Genomic DNA, 17,113 nt, shown 5'->3' with positions numbered 1-17,113 from the left:
TTTTTAGTCACATGTGCACTGTGTTATCAGAAGAGCTACTGGAGACAGCTGAACCTTTTTGTTCTAATGTAGTATGTGCCTGATTTTTCATTGAAGAAAACAAAATGGAAGCTATTATCTGAAGGCAGCTTTCATCGTAGCAGGGAGGCAGGGAGCAGCTCAAGTATAATAAGACAAAATGTGAGACAAATGTTGCCTCCTCTGAGCCAGCATCTGACCTCGACAGTGAGCGCCTTCCGCTAAGCTGGCTGTTTACAGCCCCTGCTCCGGCATCCATCTTGAGGTTTGTGGGATGTTGTTTTTGTTCTCATCCCTCCATCTGATCGGGCACAAGCAACATATATTCCTCTGCCTTCAACCCCGACCCTGAGGTATGCTGGCATCTTGATTTCATCCCCTCCTCCACCTCTCGCAGCCCAGCGAGTAATCTGGGGAAACAATTTACCGAGAACAAGAGGCCTGGAGACAGGGAGTCACCCTGCTGCTGTGGGGGGAAAGCTACATTTGGGAAGTGAGATTTTTCCTGTATTGCCGAGGCCTGGGTGTGCAGCACCATTTCCACTTGGCCCTGCAAAGCAGAATAACTCAGTAGCACAAGCTCGCCTTCTTTTTCTCCCCTCTGCTTCCCCTCCCAGGGAAAAAGCCACCAAGTGCAGCAGCACGAGCTGATTCAGGCAACGGGTGTTCGGTCCCTTCAGCAAACAGGGCTGGGAGGAGTGATGGAGGAGGGGTTGCAGACCGTGCTGCTGACCTGCTGAATTATGACTTTAATGCAGTCACTTTAATAACTTGCTGTAGCTCCAACCACCAGATGCAATTTATGGCAAAGCAGGAGCCCAGGCATTTTTCTTTCTATGAAGACTAAGCAGATCTCTGATTACCACCCCCTCCCCCCAAACCATTACCTTCCCCCGCTTGCTCTGCTAATGGAAAAATGTTATGTGTCTATGTGCTTTTTTTCCCCAAGCCCTGTTTTCAGGAAATGGTGGAGAATGAGAAACTAATACAAGCACGCACACATGCTTTTGCAGGAAAGATTGCTTTAACTCCATTCTTTAACCACGCAAAATTCCTCCTGCTAGCAGAATTGCCAGTTGTTTTTCTAAAATCTTACAACCTCAGCCAGCTGCAAGGCAAATTCCAGGATTGATTTGTAGGGAAAAAGAAACACCCGTGCCTCCATCTGACCAAGATCATCTGAAGTTTGAGTGATTTCACTGCACAATACAAAGGCTGTAGCCCTTTAGATCTCCCTGCTGTAACGAAAGCTTAAATACAAGCCACAAACAAACAAAAAAGATGAACCTGGGAATTATGAATAGGCAAACTGAACTCAAGTTTTAATTTTGTATTTAATGTTTGTATACAATAGATGTGTACACTGAGAAAGCAATGTACAGATAGGCAGCAGATTCCCCTCTAGTTCTCCTATTTTAAAGACCCATTCAGTTTCCATCTAAGGGATGAATTTGTCCTCTCACTCTTTTCTACTCTCTTTTTCTGTAATTTGCATGATAATTTGCTACATATATTATGAATTACTGTTTATCTTAGTTCAGCCTGCAAAACAATATCCCAAATAAATTTCAATGGATCAATAAATTCAGATTCTGTTTTCTCTTCTAAATTGAGGGAAGAAAAATAGTAAGATGAAGTAAATGTTTTCTTTTTAGCTAAATGGAACAAAAATCTGAGTTAAACACATAAGCCTATTTCTGAATTCTTAGGACTCGCACAGAAGCCCTGTGATTCAACTGTTTTGTATCTTACTTTTGATTTTCCTTTCCCTTCTTGAAAAAAAAGTATACTTGGAACTTCAACCCTGAAAACTGGTGTGTACTGCTCTGAACCCATGGAAAGTGTCCATACAAGGACTAGCAGATTAAGTCCTTTGTGACTGTTAAATATTTATCAGCAAGGCAAATTCCTCCTTGGTTACAGCAAGTACAGCTTGGAATGACCTGTGTCCATGCTTTCAAAAATGAGCAGCAGATTCCTGCAAAACACCCATCTCCTCATTTAGCTAGGATAATGTTTTCCTCTCAAACTTTGAGATAGCTTGATTAATATGTAGCATATATGGCAAATTTCTTAGGAAAAAAGTAGTAACATATGGGAACATTCAGGTTCCAGAAAGAAGAGCATAAATTGGATGTTTCCATATGGGTTCAGTCTAATGTGTCTATCTGTGTTTACAGTGACCTGCCCTGATTTTACCAAGATTGCATTACTGTCTCCAGTACTTGCAAGATGCACCTGCAAGCATACACTTAGCCACACAGGTATTTGTTTTAGGTGTGATGAGTTGTCTTTGAGCAACTGAATTTATCTCTGCTTACTACAGAGACTGCCGAAACCAGATTCTGGACTTTCCGAGGGTTAGAGTTAGGTGGAATGAATCTTTGCTTCAAGCATTCAACCACAGCGCCTTGGCTTGTGCCGTTAGCTTCCTGAATTCCCAGATGACTTCCCACCACAGCTTAGCCAGGCCTGGAACTGCTTATTTTCTCAGAAGGGATGAAGTGAAATGCAGTTAGTTCAGTGAAGCCTGTGGCACTTCAAAATTATATGTAAAAGTATGTATTTTGTAGTCTTGTTTTTCAAATGTTGTCATAAAAATGCTTAATTCTTAACAGGCTCAAAATACTCTCTCCAGTTTTCCAAATGTTTCTCAAGCCATAAGGAAAACCGCCCATGCAGTGGTCAGTAAGTCAGTAGTAAGTGCACAGAATGAAAGCAGATGCTTTTGGGCGCTCTTTTGGGCAGTGCCCAGCCCAGGTACTGCTCCAGTGGGAGCACGGTGCCTCCAAGGCCCCGGAGAGCCCGCTCTGGCTCCGGCCGTGCTGGCTGAGCGCTGCCGATTTGCCCAGGGTGGCTGTGCATGGGCTGAGGCACTGGCGAGAAATTCGGAGAGCAGCCACGAAGCTGTGAGGAGGTTATCAATGGCGGCGCGTGTGACTGCAGGATCTTGGTGACACTGGAGCTCATCCTGGAGACTCCTCTGATTCTATGTTTTTCTTTTTTGAACCTGGCCTTTGATTAAAAATGCCTCGCTTCCAGCTCACATTGCCCTTTAAATGGCTCTGTAAAGCCCTCTCGCGGTTCCCACCTCACATCAGAAGCAGGGCTGGAAGTGTTTCTCTGCAGAATAAACATTCGGGCTGTAAATCCTGTGATTCAGAAGATCGCCTGCAGTATTGCTCTCCGCTGTTGCCATAGGTAACCGAGCTCTGCAAAACACCATTTACCCTGGAATGCAAGGAGACTCGGAGCTCAGCAAGGGCACTCCGGTTAACCCTTTCCTAGCAGGAAAAAAACCCCCAAAACCCTCTGGTGATCTCAGCCGAAACTCCTCTCTCATGCGTGTAAGTTCACACACGACAAACCCGCACCCATGTACATTGAGGCAAATTACCCGCCCAGCGCGGCCCCAGGCATGTGCACATGCACTCTGCGGGAATGGCGGGTTTCTCCTGTTCCCGAAGTGCAGAGCAGGCCGCCGCTGGCAGCAGGATGGATGTTTTCGGGACTGCTGACTCACCGGGGCTGTGTGGCGCACAGCCTCGGCCATGAGCCCGCGGGACGGGTTAAACTGGCGCCAGATGAAGGAACTGAAAGGCAACTGAACAAGGCTGGCCCGCTCTGCAGTCCAAATGCAAGGTTTGTGGAGTGGTACTTGTCAACTTATTTAAGACAGCACCTTAGAAAGGAAGGCTTTGAGCTCATACTCGCCACAGAATTTTGTGGGGGTTTTTGGTAGCTAGCAGGGGATCCCTAATGTTTACAAGGCTTTGCCAATGCCGTCTAATGGAGACTTGTCTAGTCAGACGATGAGTGCAAGTTTAACACTTCCTTTCTGCCTCGCACTTCTTTGCAGTCCAGGCACTTTAAACATCTCCTCACGTCTTCTACTTCATTGCCTGAGGCACTGAATGTGGACGATCAATGGTTATCTGCAGTTTAGGAGAACCGGGGCAGAAAGCGGCCCCCACTTTTTTCCTCCTCTAATTCTGACCTACCTATGGGCTCATGTGGATTCCAGTAGAATTGGAGCTGAAGCGAGGTACTATGTCTGAACAGTGGGGTTTTTTGCCACAGCGACAGCAGCAATGCTGCCCAGAGAGCAGGTAGCAGCCTTTGCCTTTTTTTTCCCACATAAAGCTGACGATTATGTGTGTGTCAGAAGTAAATTCATAGCCCTGTGTTCAAGCAAGGGTTAATTTATACTGCAGAGAAGCTGCAGGTGAGACTGAAGACTTGTCTCATTTTTCAGTTTCACAAACCCTGATACAAGAACCTAAATATGTTTTGTTCCAAACCACTGCTGTCTTCTTTCTCATACTCCCCTCTGCAGTTCAATGCATGCACAGAAACACACCACCAAATCGTTTTTTTCTTTTATGACACAGTATTGCTGCAGGGTCATTTACACATAGGCAAAAATGCAAAATTCCTGCTCTGAAGTGTTAACAATGTTGGTTATTTTTACATCAAAAGTCTGATGGGAATACAAAGAAGTCAGGAAATGTGGATAAGGCTGAAATTACATTCATAAAAGATCATGCAGTGGTTGGGAATCACAGCCCATGCATGGACAAGCCTGTATTGAGACTGCTGTAATCCCTGGGCAGAGCAGGGGGAGTGAAGGAGAGGTCAGTGTGCTTTGTGGGATTCTGTGGCATTAGAGAGGCAAGGGGAGTTAGTCCTTCTCTGTTATTTGAACAGTGAGTAAGTATTTTTTAAGAATTTTTTTTAATGTTGCTAGAGTAAAAAGGAACATGCAAGAGAAAATGACCCCAAATTATAAGGGGATTGCTGTCTGTGGAAAAGTGCAAACACAAAATGAAATTGTTTTCCTGCAAATTTTTTTTTTTTTCCATGGCTTGTTTCCATGCCACCACGGAGAAGAAAATTATATACAAGGAAAGGTACTTTCAAAGATTCCCAATAGCTACTGATTGGGTGTTGCTGTTTCACATTCTCCAAATTGCTGTTACATCATTCTGGATGGTGAAGATAAACTGTAAGAGAGCTTAAAAGCTATGGAGCAATGCATGGAAGCACAGTGATATATATGTGTGTGCTCTTTTTTGATTTATAGGATTTATTTGCATACTCCTTTGACATTGCCAGAGCCTCTCTGCAGACCTAACACTTGATCCCCTGTTGTACTGAGTCCCCTGGGAGCTGTTGACATTGTGGGGTACCTGCTGAGGTGTCAGGGACACATTGTGTGGGTGGAGAAATGGGAGCATGAGATCAGAAACAGGAGTGTCTGTGAGGCAGAGCAAAGTGATAGCTGGACTAGTTGAGCCTCAGCTATCTCCTGAATGTCTGAAAACCACTAGAAGAACTGGATAAACAGAGGCTGGAGCTTGTTCCTTTTCCTGATTTTATATGATTGCCTTAAGTCAAGGGTATTTAAATGTCAAGTTTTTATGTAGTTCCTAAATTTACTTAGGTTCGGATGTTTATAGCAGAAGGTTTGTGTCCTTGCGCACTCCTATCTGTGTACTTGAATGATGATAAATGCCAAGGCTTTCTTTGGGGGCTTGTGTTTTTCCACAGCCAAGGTGACACATTCCCATTAAGTTTAACCTTCTCCCCGAAGAGTTGATACAATTTATTTCTTTTGGAAGGGAAATACCAGAGCTGTAGCAGGCCCAAAGCAATTTTCTTTGAAGGCTGCCTTGGCTGCGACTGTGGATACAGTGACAAACAGGCGATTGTTGCAGAGCGTGCTAGATGGGAGCTCAGGCAGGAAAGGGTTACTGTCTGCACAGCTCTCTGTGTCTGGAGCTCCAGGCAAAACCCAGGGAGAGACAATGATGTCAGCACTACCTCCAGGCCCAGGGCCCCTTGCCTGACAATGTGGGCAATCCAACACATTCCCATCTGCCGCAACAAGAGCATTCATGCTCCTGTTTCCTGACCTCTTTGGATTAAAGCATGTGGAGTTAAATATACATCTAGCCCCGTGCTCATGCACTTGCATTGCACCAGAAATAGAATTATGGGAAACTGGCTGCAGCTTTTGCCACCCAACACTCGGGATCTGTCTCAGTATTGTCATCAAGAAAAGCACATGCTGGTCCGGTCGGGAGATTGTACAGTCATGTACACATAGCTAAAATCCAGTTCGCTTTTGTGCCTGGAACTGCTGCATGTAATCAGCATGCAGTCAGAAAGAGGTGGGGCGGGGGAAGGGCAGCTTAAAGAGAAAATTAAGATTAGTCAGAGGCAGTGATTTCAGTGTTTTAGCCATCTGAAACTTGCTGAGTTTTTTAATACCACATAAAAAGTTCTGACAGCAGAAAGAGTCCTTGGCTGAGCTGGGTGTCTGCACTCCAGGCTGGTGGAAGAGGGAGAGCATGCGGCAGGATTTGCATGCTGCCATGCCGGGCTGGCAGACACAGGGAGTGCAGCTCTGACAAGAAAAGCTTCTTGTTTGCTTAATAGTGAAGCCGGTCTGGTAGTGCAAAATTCTAGTAATTAGAAGCATTTTATTGCTTTTATTCAGGATGTGTGTTGGGGGGGGTCTGTTGCATGCACATGAGTATCATGTTGTTTCTTTCTCATGTCTCTGGGTGCTCTGTATCTGTGGCTCTATGCCCATATGTATCTGTGCATCTCCATATTTTTCTGTCATTCTGTGTCTGCATTGCTCAGTCTTTTTCATTTTAAATGTCGAAATTGCATTTATTTTCTGTGCACAGAGTTTTCCTGTGCTATACACTAAGGGGAAAATAAATGTAGGGATAGCTTGCATTTTGTTTATGTCTTTGTCAAGAAAGTGCTTCACAATTGAGAAATCTGAATGAAAAAGAAAATGAGACTATTTATTTTCCTTTCTTTCTCTTTTGTCTACAGTCTTCTGTCTTATCTTCCCAGTCATGTATTTTCTCTCCCTTTTTCCTCATCACACTGCAAACTCCTGTTCCCATAACAAATGCTTTAAATGTTATCTATCCTGCCTGTACAACCAGTCCCTTCTTCATGGCATGTTTCTTGTACAGTAATCTTTTTTTTTTTTTTTAAACAACTCATAGTAGTCCTTAACACAGCAAATTCCTGTATACATTTTGGTTTGGTATCTCTCCCCTTAACATGGCCTCTGCTTATGGCACTCAGAATCTCAGAGAGCACAACACACAGAAGCTGAACAAAAATCAACTCTCTAAAATCTGTAGTTCCCCAATGGTTCAAAGGGGTCTTGGAAGAAGATTTAGCTGATAAAATCCTTAGAGGGTGGTTGGAGGGGTGAGGCCAAATGGTTAATGTAGGATAAAAACTGCAAACCCCTTAATTCTCTTAGTGTTTGGCTTAACTTTGCCTTGACACTGAAGAGATGGTGGTAAGTAAGGATGAGCTTGTATTAGAAATAGGATTCTCTCTTTCTACCCAGCCTTGCCTGTGCCAGTTCCAGTAATATAGGGCATCAGTGCTACAAAATTCTCTCTCAGTTTCTGCTGCTGGAGGTTTGGAACTGCCTCACTTCTCAATTAGTGTAATCAAAGCCAAGACCCTGGCATCTTTCCCAAGAGCTTTCTTCTCCCTGTGAAACACAGAATACTGAAAACCAGTCAGAAAAAGTGGAGCCAGACTGTAGCAAGCATTGGATTTCACTGGTGGTATAATAAGGAAGCTGCCTGTAGTGTCAGCCACTCTAAAGGAGGCATACAGACAAGTTAAAGTGGTAATATGCATAATGTCTGTCATCCAGATATTTCAGAGCATATAATAAGCTGTGATTAAATCATTAAACTAAGAACTTCAAAAGGTCTGGCTGTGTAGACTGAGGATCTGAATGCAAGAAATCTCCAGTCTTCTTTCTACCTTGGTACCTGATGTGCCACTGCTATAAGCTAGTCATTTCACACGGATCTTTAATTTTCCCATCAGGACCACCAGGAATTAATAATACTTAAGCAGTGCAGTGGCTCTTATAGAGTTGTTTTGAAGGAAATGGAGACTTACTGAAGGAGTCTTTGTGTGAATTTGTGTGCCAGTCTGAAGTTCTTGAGGAGGAAAATGGAGGAAATGTTCAGCATGAGATCATCATAGAAGGCATGAAGGTCTACAAGTACCAGGGGAAAGACAATGTTAAAAACAGGAGCACTGCAGTTTTCAGGGACCCTAAATTAGGCTGTGGAACCTAGGAAGAGTTAGGTTTGCAGCTTGAACTGAGACACATGCAGTGCTTATGATGCCTGATGGACCTCTGCTTTTATTACTTGTCTCAACTTCACAAAGCTAAGTAAGTAGATGAGAATAGAATGTCTATGTCCTGACATCCTGTCTCTTGCCATGAGTACTTAGACCAGCCACCAAAAGTGTGAAGAATAAGTCCCAAGATTTCCCTGCATTGATTAGGACCATTATTTTGATGATGAGCTTTATTTTTTCCCTAGAAATCACACATTTATCTCTTTATGGCTATACATACATTTTATATGTCTCTCTTAAGACAAATATAAACAATCTAGGGAGAAGTGCTTAGGAGCTGGCTTGGAGCAGGGTGAAGGAAAAGAGGAAGCCTGCAAGTCACATCCTCCTGACTGCCTTCCTCTTCATTGATATGTGCAGTCACAGTGCCCAAAAGAGCCATTTGAGGAGGTTTGAGAATGTATGGAGCAAGTGCTCCATTTCACCTACGATCAAGATAAACAAGGGCGTCAGCTGAAGCAGAGCTTCTGAGGTGTTCTGTGTAAATCAGTGCCAGGCAGTAGTGACTGCTGCTTAGGAGATGGATTTATTAAGATTATTACTAAGTGTTATTTGGAGGTGACTGAAATCGCTGGGTGGACTCCAGAGGATTAGCTTTCCAAAGATAGCAAATGCAAAACAAAACAAAAAAAAAGCAACCCCAAACAAACAAGTCACAATACCAGTTGTGTTTATTTAATAAAGTCTCTGCACAGGATTAGCTCACAAGCATTTGCTTGTTTTGTGACTGGAGATGTGGGGGATGGGAAGGAAGCACCATTTTAGCATGTAATTCCCCAAGTAAAAGCAAAGCTACAGCAGAGCATGTGGCCTGGCTCACAGAGTAGGTGACAATGTGCTGTGAGCAGGGCAGGCAGAGGAGGAATCACCTCTTCCTGGATTGCACAGGATTTAGGCAGCCTAGTGTGCAGCAACTCTGATACAGAAATAACCTGTGTGAAGGAGGCTCTGCTCAGGAACTGTCATGTCCCTGTATAAAGGGCACGAGAGCTTTAGGTAGGGCATCATGTGGATCTGAGCCCAAGAAGTCGCCTATGGGAGAGACAGCAACAAACAAAAATAGTAGTTTTCTATAGTGAGACTCTAAGAGGCCTCAAAGTGCTTATAGGCATGAATTCACCAAACATCACTCCCACAAGCCTATCTCTCTGGAATGGAGGTTGGTGTTGCTCACCCCAGGTGTCAAACTGGAGGCAGAGGGAGCTGTCCAAGCTCCACAGAGATCAGGCCACATGGGAACACAGTGAGGGCAGCAAGAGAGGAAGATAAAATTAGGGTAAAAAAATCTATCCCTCAGAAAATACTGATGGGGGAAGAGGCTTAAGGACCAATTTAGCCCATGTTTTTATGTTGCTAATATTGCTAGACAAGTCCCTCCAAAATGCTGATGGTTGGTGGTGTAGAACAAATGAGTCAGTTCTACAGTGTAGCCTGGCTGTCATGCTTTCTGTACTGTCACCCAGAAGTAAAGATACATGGGAACTCCCTGCTGTCCCTTCAGCCTTCCCCAGCATTGCACTACCAAAGCATAATCACCCAAAGGAGAAGTACACTATTGCTCTTTTGTAATTCATCTAGGCCCCATTGGGATGTGGCAGGAGAGACTGAGAGATTCCCTGTTCCAGCCAAGGTACTGGAAAGATGACCAATGCACTTTTCAGGTAAACTTCTTGTTTCCTTTCATGAGAAGCTGCTTACTTGTTTCCTAAAACCACAGGGGTTGCACTGGCACCTATCCCTTCTTCAGAGAAGTCCCTTATGCAAAGGTAGGCCTGATTTGCTATTGCCTGTGCTTCTCAAGACTTTCCTAGATACCACGGCAACAGCAGCAGAACTGGGTTTTGTAAACCTTTTATTTTATTCAGTCAGAGTAGAATGGGATCTATGAATACAATTAATTCCTCAAGGGTGAGGGCTGGGGCTGGGAGGATGGGGATGGGGATGGGGATGGGGCAATGTTCTTGGCATAAGCTATCACAACTGGAAATAGGAGGAGGGAAAAGCTGCAGCTGACTGAAGTGGAAGAAAAAGGATGGGAACACAGTGATGCAGTTTTATATTGAGGGGACAAAATTGTCTGGTAACCTGTGTACTTAATACCATGCTGTGATTGAAGGCTATGTCAACAGTAACTAAAATAGAAGCACAGTGTGAGGTATAGAGCCCTGGCTCCAAACAACCCAGCTTTTACAGATATCTTCAGTACTTAAACTTGTGTTACTGAAATCATTGATTCCTGCTGCAGAGAAGGTAGAGTGCAGGACTAGGAGGCAGAGGAAAAAGGAAGAAAAAGGAAGCAAAAGGGAAAAGGGGAAACAGAAACGGACTGTAGCATTTCAGGATCATGTTTTAATTGCTTTCCATTGGGCCTCACTTTTTTTATAGAAATCATAATTTTCACTTAAGAAGCTGATTGGTGAAGAAACTATTTTCTCTCATAGATAAAATACCCCCATTAAAATAAAAGGGCACCATTTTCCTTTTCCATGAGTTCTTCATACATTGAAGAAACATCCTCATTCTCAGGAAAGAAAAGAAAAGCTAAATTTTTTTGGAAAACACTTTGCAGTAAGAATAAAAGATAGTACAGGCCTAGTCCGCTCTAACTCTTGTTTTACAAAGAAGTCCAAAGAGCTTTTTGCTTTCATACTGTGAAGCTGGTGAAGAGGTGTAGGTTGCAGTGTGGTGCTGGTGAATAAATGGGGCTCTAGTGTAGGTCCTAGACTGCTGGAGGGTCTCACTTCTCCAGACAGAAAGAAGTACTGTGGCACATTTTACTGCCAGGCTTTGTGGACCCATTCACAGTAAAGGTTCTTGACTTTATGCCTGTGACTGATTTGCAATATCTAGCAAAAAATCAAACCCCTTTAGTAAGACTCATTTGCTTGCTCTAATATACCTCAGAGAACCCAGCATTTATGACTGGTGACACCAAGGGTGGTTTAAGATCACCTCTGTCCTTGAACTTAATATATACATAGAGTACAGCCAAGAATAAGGATCTGTCTCTTTCTGTGATAAATACCTACTTTTATGGGACTGTGACCATGAGTCCAATTTAACATTATGAAGTAATTTTCTGTGACAATTCAAGTCCCAACTTCATTACTCTCATCACTCTCATCTTTCTCTCTACCTGATATATTTTAGTGTTTGGTATTATGCCTAATATGGAATGATTCCAGTGAATTAGATGAGGCATTTAATAAAGGTGATGTCTGGACAGTGAGAAGTTTTTTATCTCTGAAAAGTCTTCCAGTGATTGTTGGAATATTCTGTTTTAAAATGGGTTTGGCTTAAAAGTGCCACATTTGTATGATTTGTCCTCAATAGAAATTAGAGCCACTCCGTATTTCTACATTGTGGAATGATTATATTTTTGAGTTATTCATTATAGTCTTCTGAACCTCCCAGGAGTCCATGAGCTCTTTATGAGCCATATAAAAGGATGCAGACTCACTAGCAGAGCATGGAAATTCCCAGGAGGAGAGAGATTTGTAACTAAACTGAGGTGGACAGAAAGAGATGGGAAAAGTAAAATTCAGAAAGCCTGGAATAAAAGCAAATTCTTTAACAGACTAACAATGATCTAGACTCCTGCAAGTTAGGAACAGAGGCAGACTATACTGAGGATGTTTAGGAAAAAACTCACAGGATAAACCTGCAGAGATTTGTTTAATATCTGGTTTGGCAGCCAGAGAAAGATAGAAGAAGGTTGTTTTCTAAGGTTTTCTCAAAACAGTGACCCTGAAAAAAACATGCCTGTTACCTTCAGAGGACCTACTCATCTTACTGAAATGCAGAATACTCTCCAAAGGAAGAATAATTTCTTTAAAGTACAATAAATAGGGCATATAGGTCAAAGTGAAAAACAGCAAACCTGGTATTTCTGAGAATTCACAAACAAAAGAATTTAAAGAAAATGCAGACAGAAGATGTACATACTATAAATGCCAAAGCCTCTTAATAAACACTTTTGGGATTCCCAGACTGATAAAGAAAATATTGCATAGCAAAGCCTTTTCTCACAAAGAGACAATTAGATAAATGCCACCTGCTGATTGCAAAACTGGCTGAAACTTACTGGGATCCATGCATCTTACAGGCTCCAGCTTATTTTCCTACCTGGAAACTAAGTCTGGTAGAACTGCATATTAAATGGAATGTGACAGAGCCAAAGCTAGCTAAATAATGGAAACGTATTTGTGAATATTTGTTCAGTGAAAATATTGCCAAAATTCTCAGTATTATTGATAATGAATTATTTAATCGCCTCCAGATGAAACTCCAACAGAATCTCTGTCTGTACTGTTCTGCCAACAAGTATTATGCATTCACAGCACTTCCTCCACAGTGACTGCAGAAATGCTCTCTGCTTGCCAGTCTCCAAGAGAGGATTTGACTCTGCTGCTATCGGCTAAGTCAAGGTTTCACAGTACTGACAGAGCTGCTTGGTCAGGGACAGACTGGATGGACAGAGTCGTGGGCAGAGCTGGGCTTGTGGATATGCTCAGGACAGGGGTACACCAGGGGTGTGCCCAAACAAAAGCCTCATGTACAAATTAATGGGTGCATACAAGACACCTGTTTAGTGTGTGGTAGTGTTTCTCCTTCCATATAGGTTTATGCACTTTCAAAGTCTTCATGGGCTTAAGCAGCTGTGGGACAAATACATGTTCATGGCCACTGTGCATTGGGGTAGGTGTGCCTATGGGCTGTCCTACCTGTGCACTTTGGGGCACTGATTTCCATGAATAGTCTGGGTTAAAGGGAATTCCACAGGACTTTGTTTTCTGTCTCCTCCTCTACTTTGTCTCTCAATTTCCAGTAAGCTTTTTGGCAAACAAGCCCTTACACAGCCAGGATATGGGATGGCCCTTGTGTATGGCTGTTCAGAACTGCACACTGCTGCATGGATTGGCTGCAGGTGTCTGTCCTGCCTGCAGCATCAGCCCAAGGATGCCTCTGCCTCTTCCTGTGTCATCTGCAGTTCACCACCAGCAGTTCCTCCCTTTGGCCTGAGGACTTTTGCCTGGGCTTATTCCTAGATCTGTTGTTCAAGCAAAGGGCAGAGGAAACAGTGAGGAAGTCCTGCATGTTTCAGGCTGTTTTAGGCATGTTTGTTCCAGACAGCCCAGTTTGTTGATCTCACTTGTTTTTAACTCATGCAAGGCACAGAATTCAGGTCAGCTCTTTCCTCACTCCTCTCTGTCTTGCCCTGCTAGAGTACATGCTATTTCCAGATGAGGTTACACATTGCCCCCTTTTCTTGTCTGTTATTTCCATTAGGGTTTAATGAGAGGCCCACTAGCTGTGGCGATCCCAGCCTTCCAGTCACTGCTGCAGCCAAGGTCAAGCCCGGGGCAAGAATTGTCCACAAATACAGACACCAAAGTGAAGGGAAGGAAAGAACAATAAGAGCCATTTACTTCCCAATGCACTTAAGTGCTCGAGAGAAACTGCCCCCCCAGATTGCTGAGTCAGCAGCGGCTGACAAATTAGTCAACAGGATGACTGGGCCTCAGCTCCTGGCAATTAGCATGGACAAAGCTTTGTGTGTGCCTGTGTGTTTTCCTATTAGCTGCGGCTTGCACGCCTGTGAAGGGAGGAGGGACTGGGGAAGGAAATGGCTTGCTTTGACTTCACAAACACATGGAATTTGCATTCCCAAGGCTGCACAGCATTCATTTGGCTTCCTGTTTCAGCATCTTTGCAGGCTGTAGCCATTAAGAATAAAGTACGCTGAGAGCCTCTTAAGAGGGAGGTGCATCAACACAGCTGGAGGAAGGCTGAGCCCTGAATTGTACTAGCAGAAGCACTACAAATCGGGAGGGGTTCAGTTTAACCCATCAGTGTGGCTAACAAAACCGGTACTGTAAGGGTCAAGGAGTGTTGGCAAGGGTCGGGCAGAAGACTTTATTGTTGAGAACGGCATTGCTAGTATGTTCAGTATGGGAGTAAGAAAGGTGTCACAGATGCAGAGTGAGAGGCTTTGGCAGAGCTCAGGGTGATGAAATGATAGAGACAGAGGGGGATAAAGACTGGACTAAAAGAGGATTCTGTAGGTCAGGAGTTCAGTGTCTTGTCAAAGCGATTTGGGAAGCCAGGGGCTAAAAGGTGGAGCTGCAGGTCAGGATTAAGCTGAACTAGGAGCTGAGTTCTGTCACCATTTGGCAGAGGTCACTGCCTCCAAAGCAGGCTGCAGCAGTCATGGTCCATGCTGTGAACAGTGAAATTTCCTGGATTCAGCTCTAGTGGAACTACAAACACACTTTGTTGTTAAAATCCTCTGCATCTCCTCTTGTCTTTCCGTCTCTGAGGCCAAGTCATCGGTGCTCTCAGACATGGTGTGAGTTGCAAGTCCTCAGAGGACCCAAGATGAAAGGTCAAGTACATCTGTTTTTTTAGCTTCACCTTCACCCATTGCTTATCCATGTCCCTGTAAGTCAGACACTACCATGTTATTATCCTCATTTATGATGATAAGCTGGTCAGAGTGATTTAGCCAAAGTTCAGTGGTGACCCCAGCTGTGAAAGGCCTTGCTGTGACCCCTGAAGGTTTAGTGGGCTTTGTTCTGGGTGCTCCAAGATCCATCTCTCTGCTTACAGGCTTTCAGAAAAGCTGAGCTCAAGTGAGAGCTGCAAAAGCATTCAGTCCTCCTATTTGTGAGAATGGGGGTGAGAGACAATGTCTTTGTATTCCAGGCACCACTACATTTTACTTTGCTAAGCATAACTGGAATCCCTGGACTTCAAATCCTGCTGCTGAGAGCCTAGCAACAAGTGAATGTATCTATGTAAGCTTTTAAGGAAGGACTAGGTTCGTGGAGGTGAAAGTAGGTCAGAATGTTTTATTTTCTGAGTTTGTTGGATTTCTTTCTAGGAACTGTAATGCTCTGCCTTGTAAGTTGCCTCTGTATCAAGAGACTAGCAGCGCCATATCCATTTACTCACCTCTATCCACACTAAACCTGAGACAGATAATTCCTTTCTGTTGACAGACAACAGAAGCCACAGTAGCCTCACACTACTTCACCTTTACCAAAGGAGAGGAGTATGCACCAAGGTGCTTCCTACAGAGCAGCTGATACAAAGCAGCTTGCTGTTCCTATGGTGACCTCTCTGTCTTTGACCCCTGTGATTTTCTGCTTGGCTATAGGCTGATTTGGGGCAGATTTTTACTGATCTCTTAGCTGCTGAACAGAGTTTTCTGAAAATACTAGCTGACATCTATCTGTATTATTAGGTGTCTAAATAGCTTTTGAATCTGGGCGTCCCTTCCTCATGCTTTGATTCTTCATCCCTTAAAAAGATCTAACTGTAGCTTTGGCTTGGGTCAGGGTTGTACATCTACACATGAATGTGGCTGCGGAGGAGCTCTGGCCATATAGGTACTCCTGTTCTCCTCTCAAGGAATGTAGCTGGGGCCTTCCTTCTGCTCATCCTGTCATGGCAGTGGTTACACAGCACTTTGATTATGCTGCTGTGTCTGAGCTTCAAAACTTTAACCTATGAATTTTCTCATCCTGTCAGCCAGGACAGGGAGTTACAAGGAGTAAACCCATTTCATCCAGGATTCAAACCACTACAGGTGCATGAAAACAGCAGGTCCTCATTGCTTTTCTTTGGACTTCTGCAGTACCAAGAAACTCCATAAATCTTGCACCATATAAAAAAATCCAAGGCTATCTATTCCATGAAATACACATAATTTATCAGATATGCATCCCATAAGGAACCATGGACAAAGATCAGCCAAATTGTCTCTCTGTTAACCTTCCTTGTGAATGTCAGAAAGTGGTTTATATCTCTTTATCACAAGAGATAAAGTTCAGTGTAGCTTTACTGCAAATTCAGGCCTTCCATTTTAATTATGTAATTTTACAGCACTTAACTTTCTACAGTTCTGTGATATGCCAAACACAGTTGCTTAGAAATCCAGACTTGTACATATGAGGTGCATGTGCTACTGCAGTAAGAGTCATGCTGACTGTAGCATTTACAAGAACATCTGAAGGGGCATCAGGATATCATAATGAAAAATAGGTTAATGACAAGGTAATGTCCATGTGTTACAGCAAAGACTCAAGAGTGTAAGACACTGTAACATTGAAAGTCAGCCACTCATCCCACTGAATTTTATTCCAAATGAGCTACACTTCCTGCAGCAAACAAATCAGGGATAGATACAGTGCAGGAGTGCAGATGTATTTTAGTAACACGGAGATACAACAGATAGTTACTAACAGTAATTCCCAGATTCCCATTTCTTTCTTGAAGCACATTCCTAAAACAACTACTTTTGGGAAAGTGCCAGCAAATAACACTCCCGTCTCACTAATACCACTTTCTCACCTCTGCTCTTTAAAGTAGATAATTTTTGTGATGGAAGGCACTCAGTTGATTTTGGAGTCCTAAAGGTACATGCAAGACAGGGCGCATTTCTTTAACATGGTCGTGACATTATTCCTGCCCTCCTGGAAGTAATGTGCCTGAGGAATGCAATAGCCTCTTTTTTGACCTGGCAGGCAGTGCCATTTGTAGTGTTGACACTTGTCCCAGTGGGACTTGGGCTGAGATTTTTCCATCCTTCCCTTGCCCAGTTAATTTTGTCCAGCATGCCAAAAACGTGTCAAATGGCATTTTTGCAATCATCAATCTAGACTGGGCTGGACCTGGTGACATGGAGGTGAAAGGATCTGGAGTCTGTTTTCCTGTCCTGCTAAACTAGCCAGAACCTCCTTGTGCTTATTCAGCAGGTTAACTTTGATAATGGCAGTATGAATATTTTGCTGCCATTTAGCTAATAGCTACATTTCCTGTTGCAAAATAATGTAAAGTGAAATAAGGGAAAAAGAACTGCTGTGGCAGGAGACAAAGGCCAAAT

At 43.5% G+C, this 17,113-nt stretch overlaps 1 protein-coding gene across 2 annotated transcripts in view; it reads left to right on the top strand.

The window, feature by feature from the left end:
• The first annotated feature begins 679 nt into the window (after positions 1-679).
• The window catches only part of ANGEL1 (angel homolog 1), a 110,114-nt gene continuing 93,680 nt past the window's right edge, over positions 680-17,113 (top strand). The window contains exons 1-2 of one of the 2 annotated variants that reach the window (XM_085582168.1): positions 680-3,660; positions 9,805-9,887. The gene's annotated coding sequence lies outside the window, so the exon portion shown is untranslated. The remainder of the gene's footprint in view (positions 3,661-9,804; positions 9,888-17,113) is intronic. The other variant, XM_085582169.1, reaches the window with a different exon arrangement.

This window comes from Lonchura striata, chromosome 5 (genome assembly GCF_050655825.1).
Source record: "Lonchura striata isolate lonStrDom1 chromosome 5, ASM5065582v1, whole genome shotgun sequence".
Lineage (NCBI taxonomy): Eukaryota > Metazoa > Chordata > Aves > Passeriformes > Estrildidae > Lonchura > Lonchura striata.
This window is presented reverse-complemented; position numbering and strand designations above follow the sequence as displayed.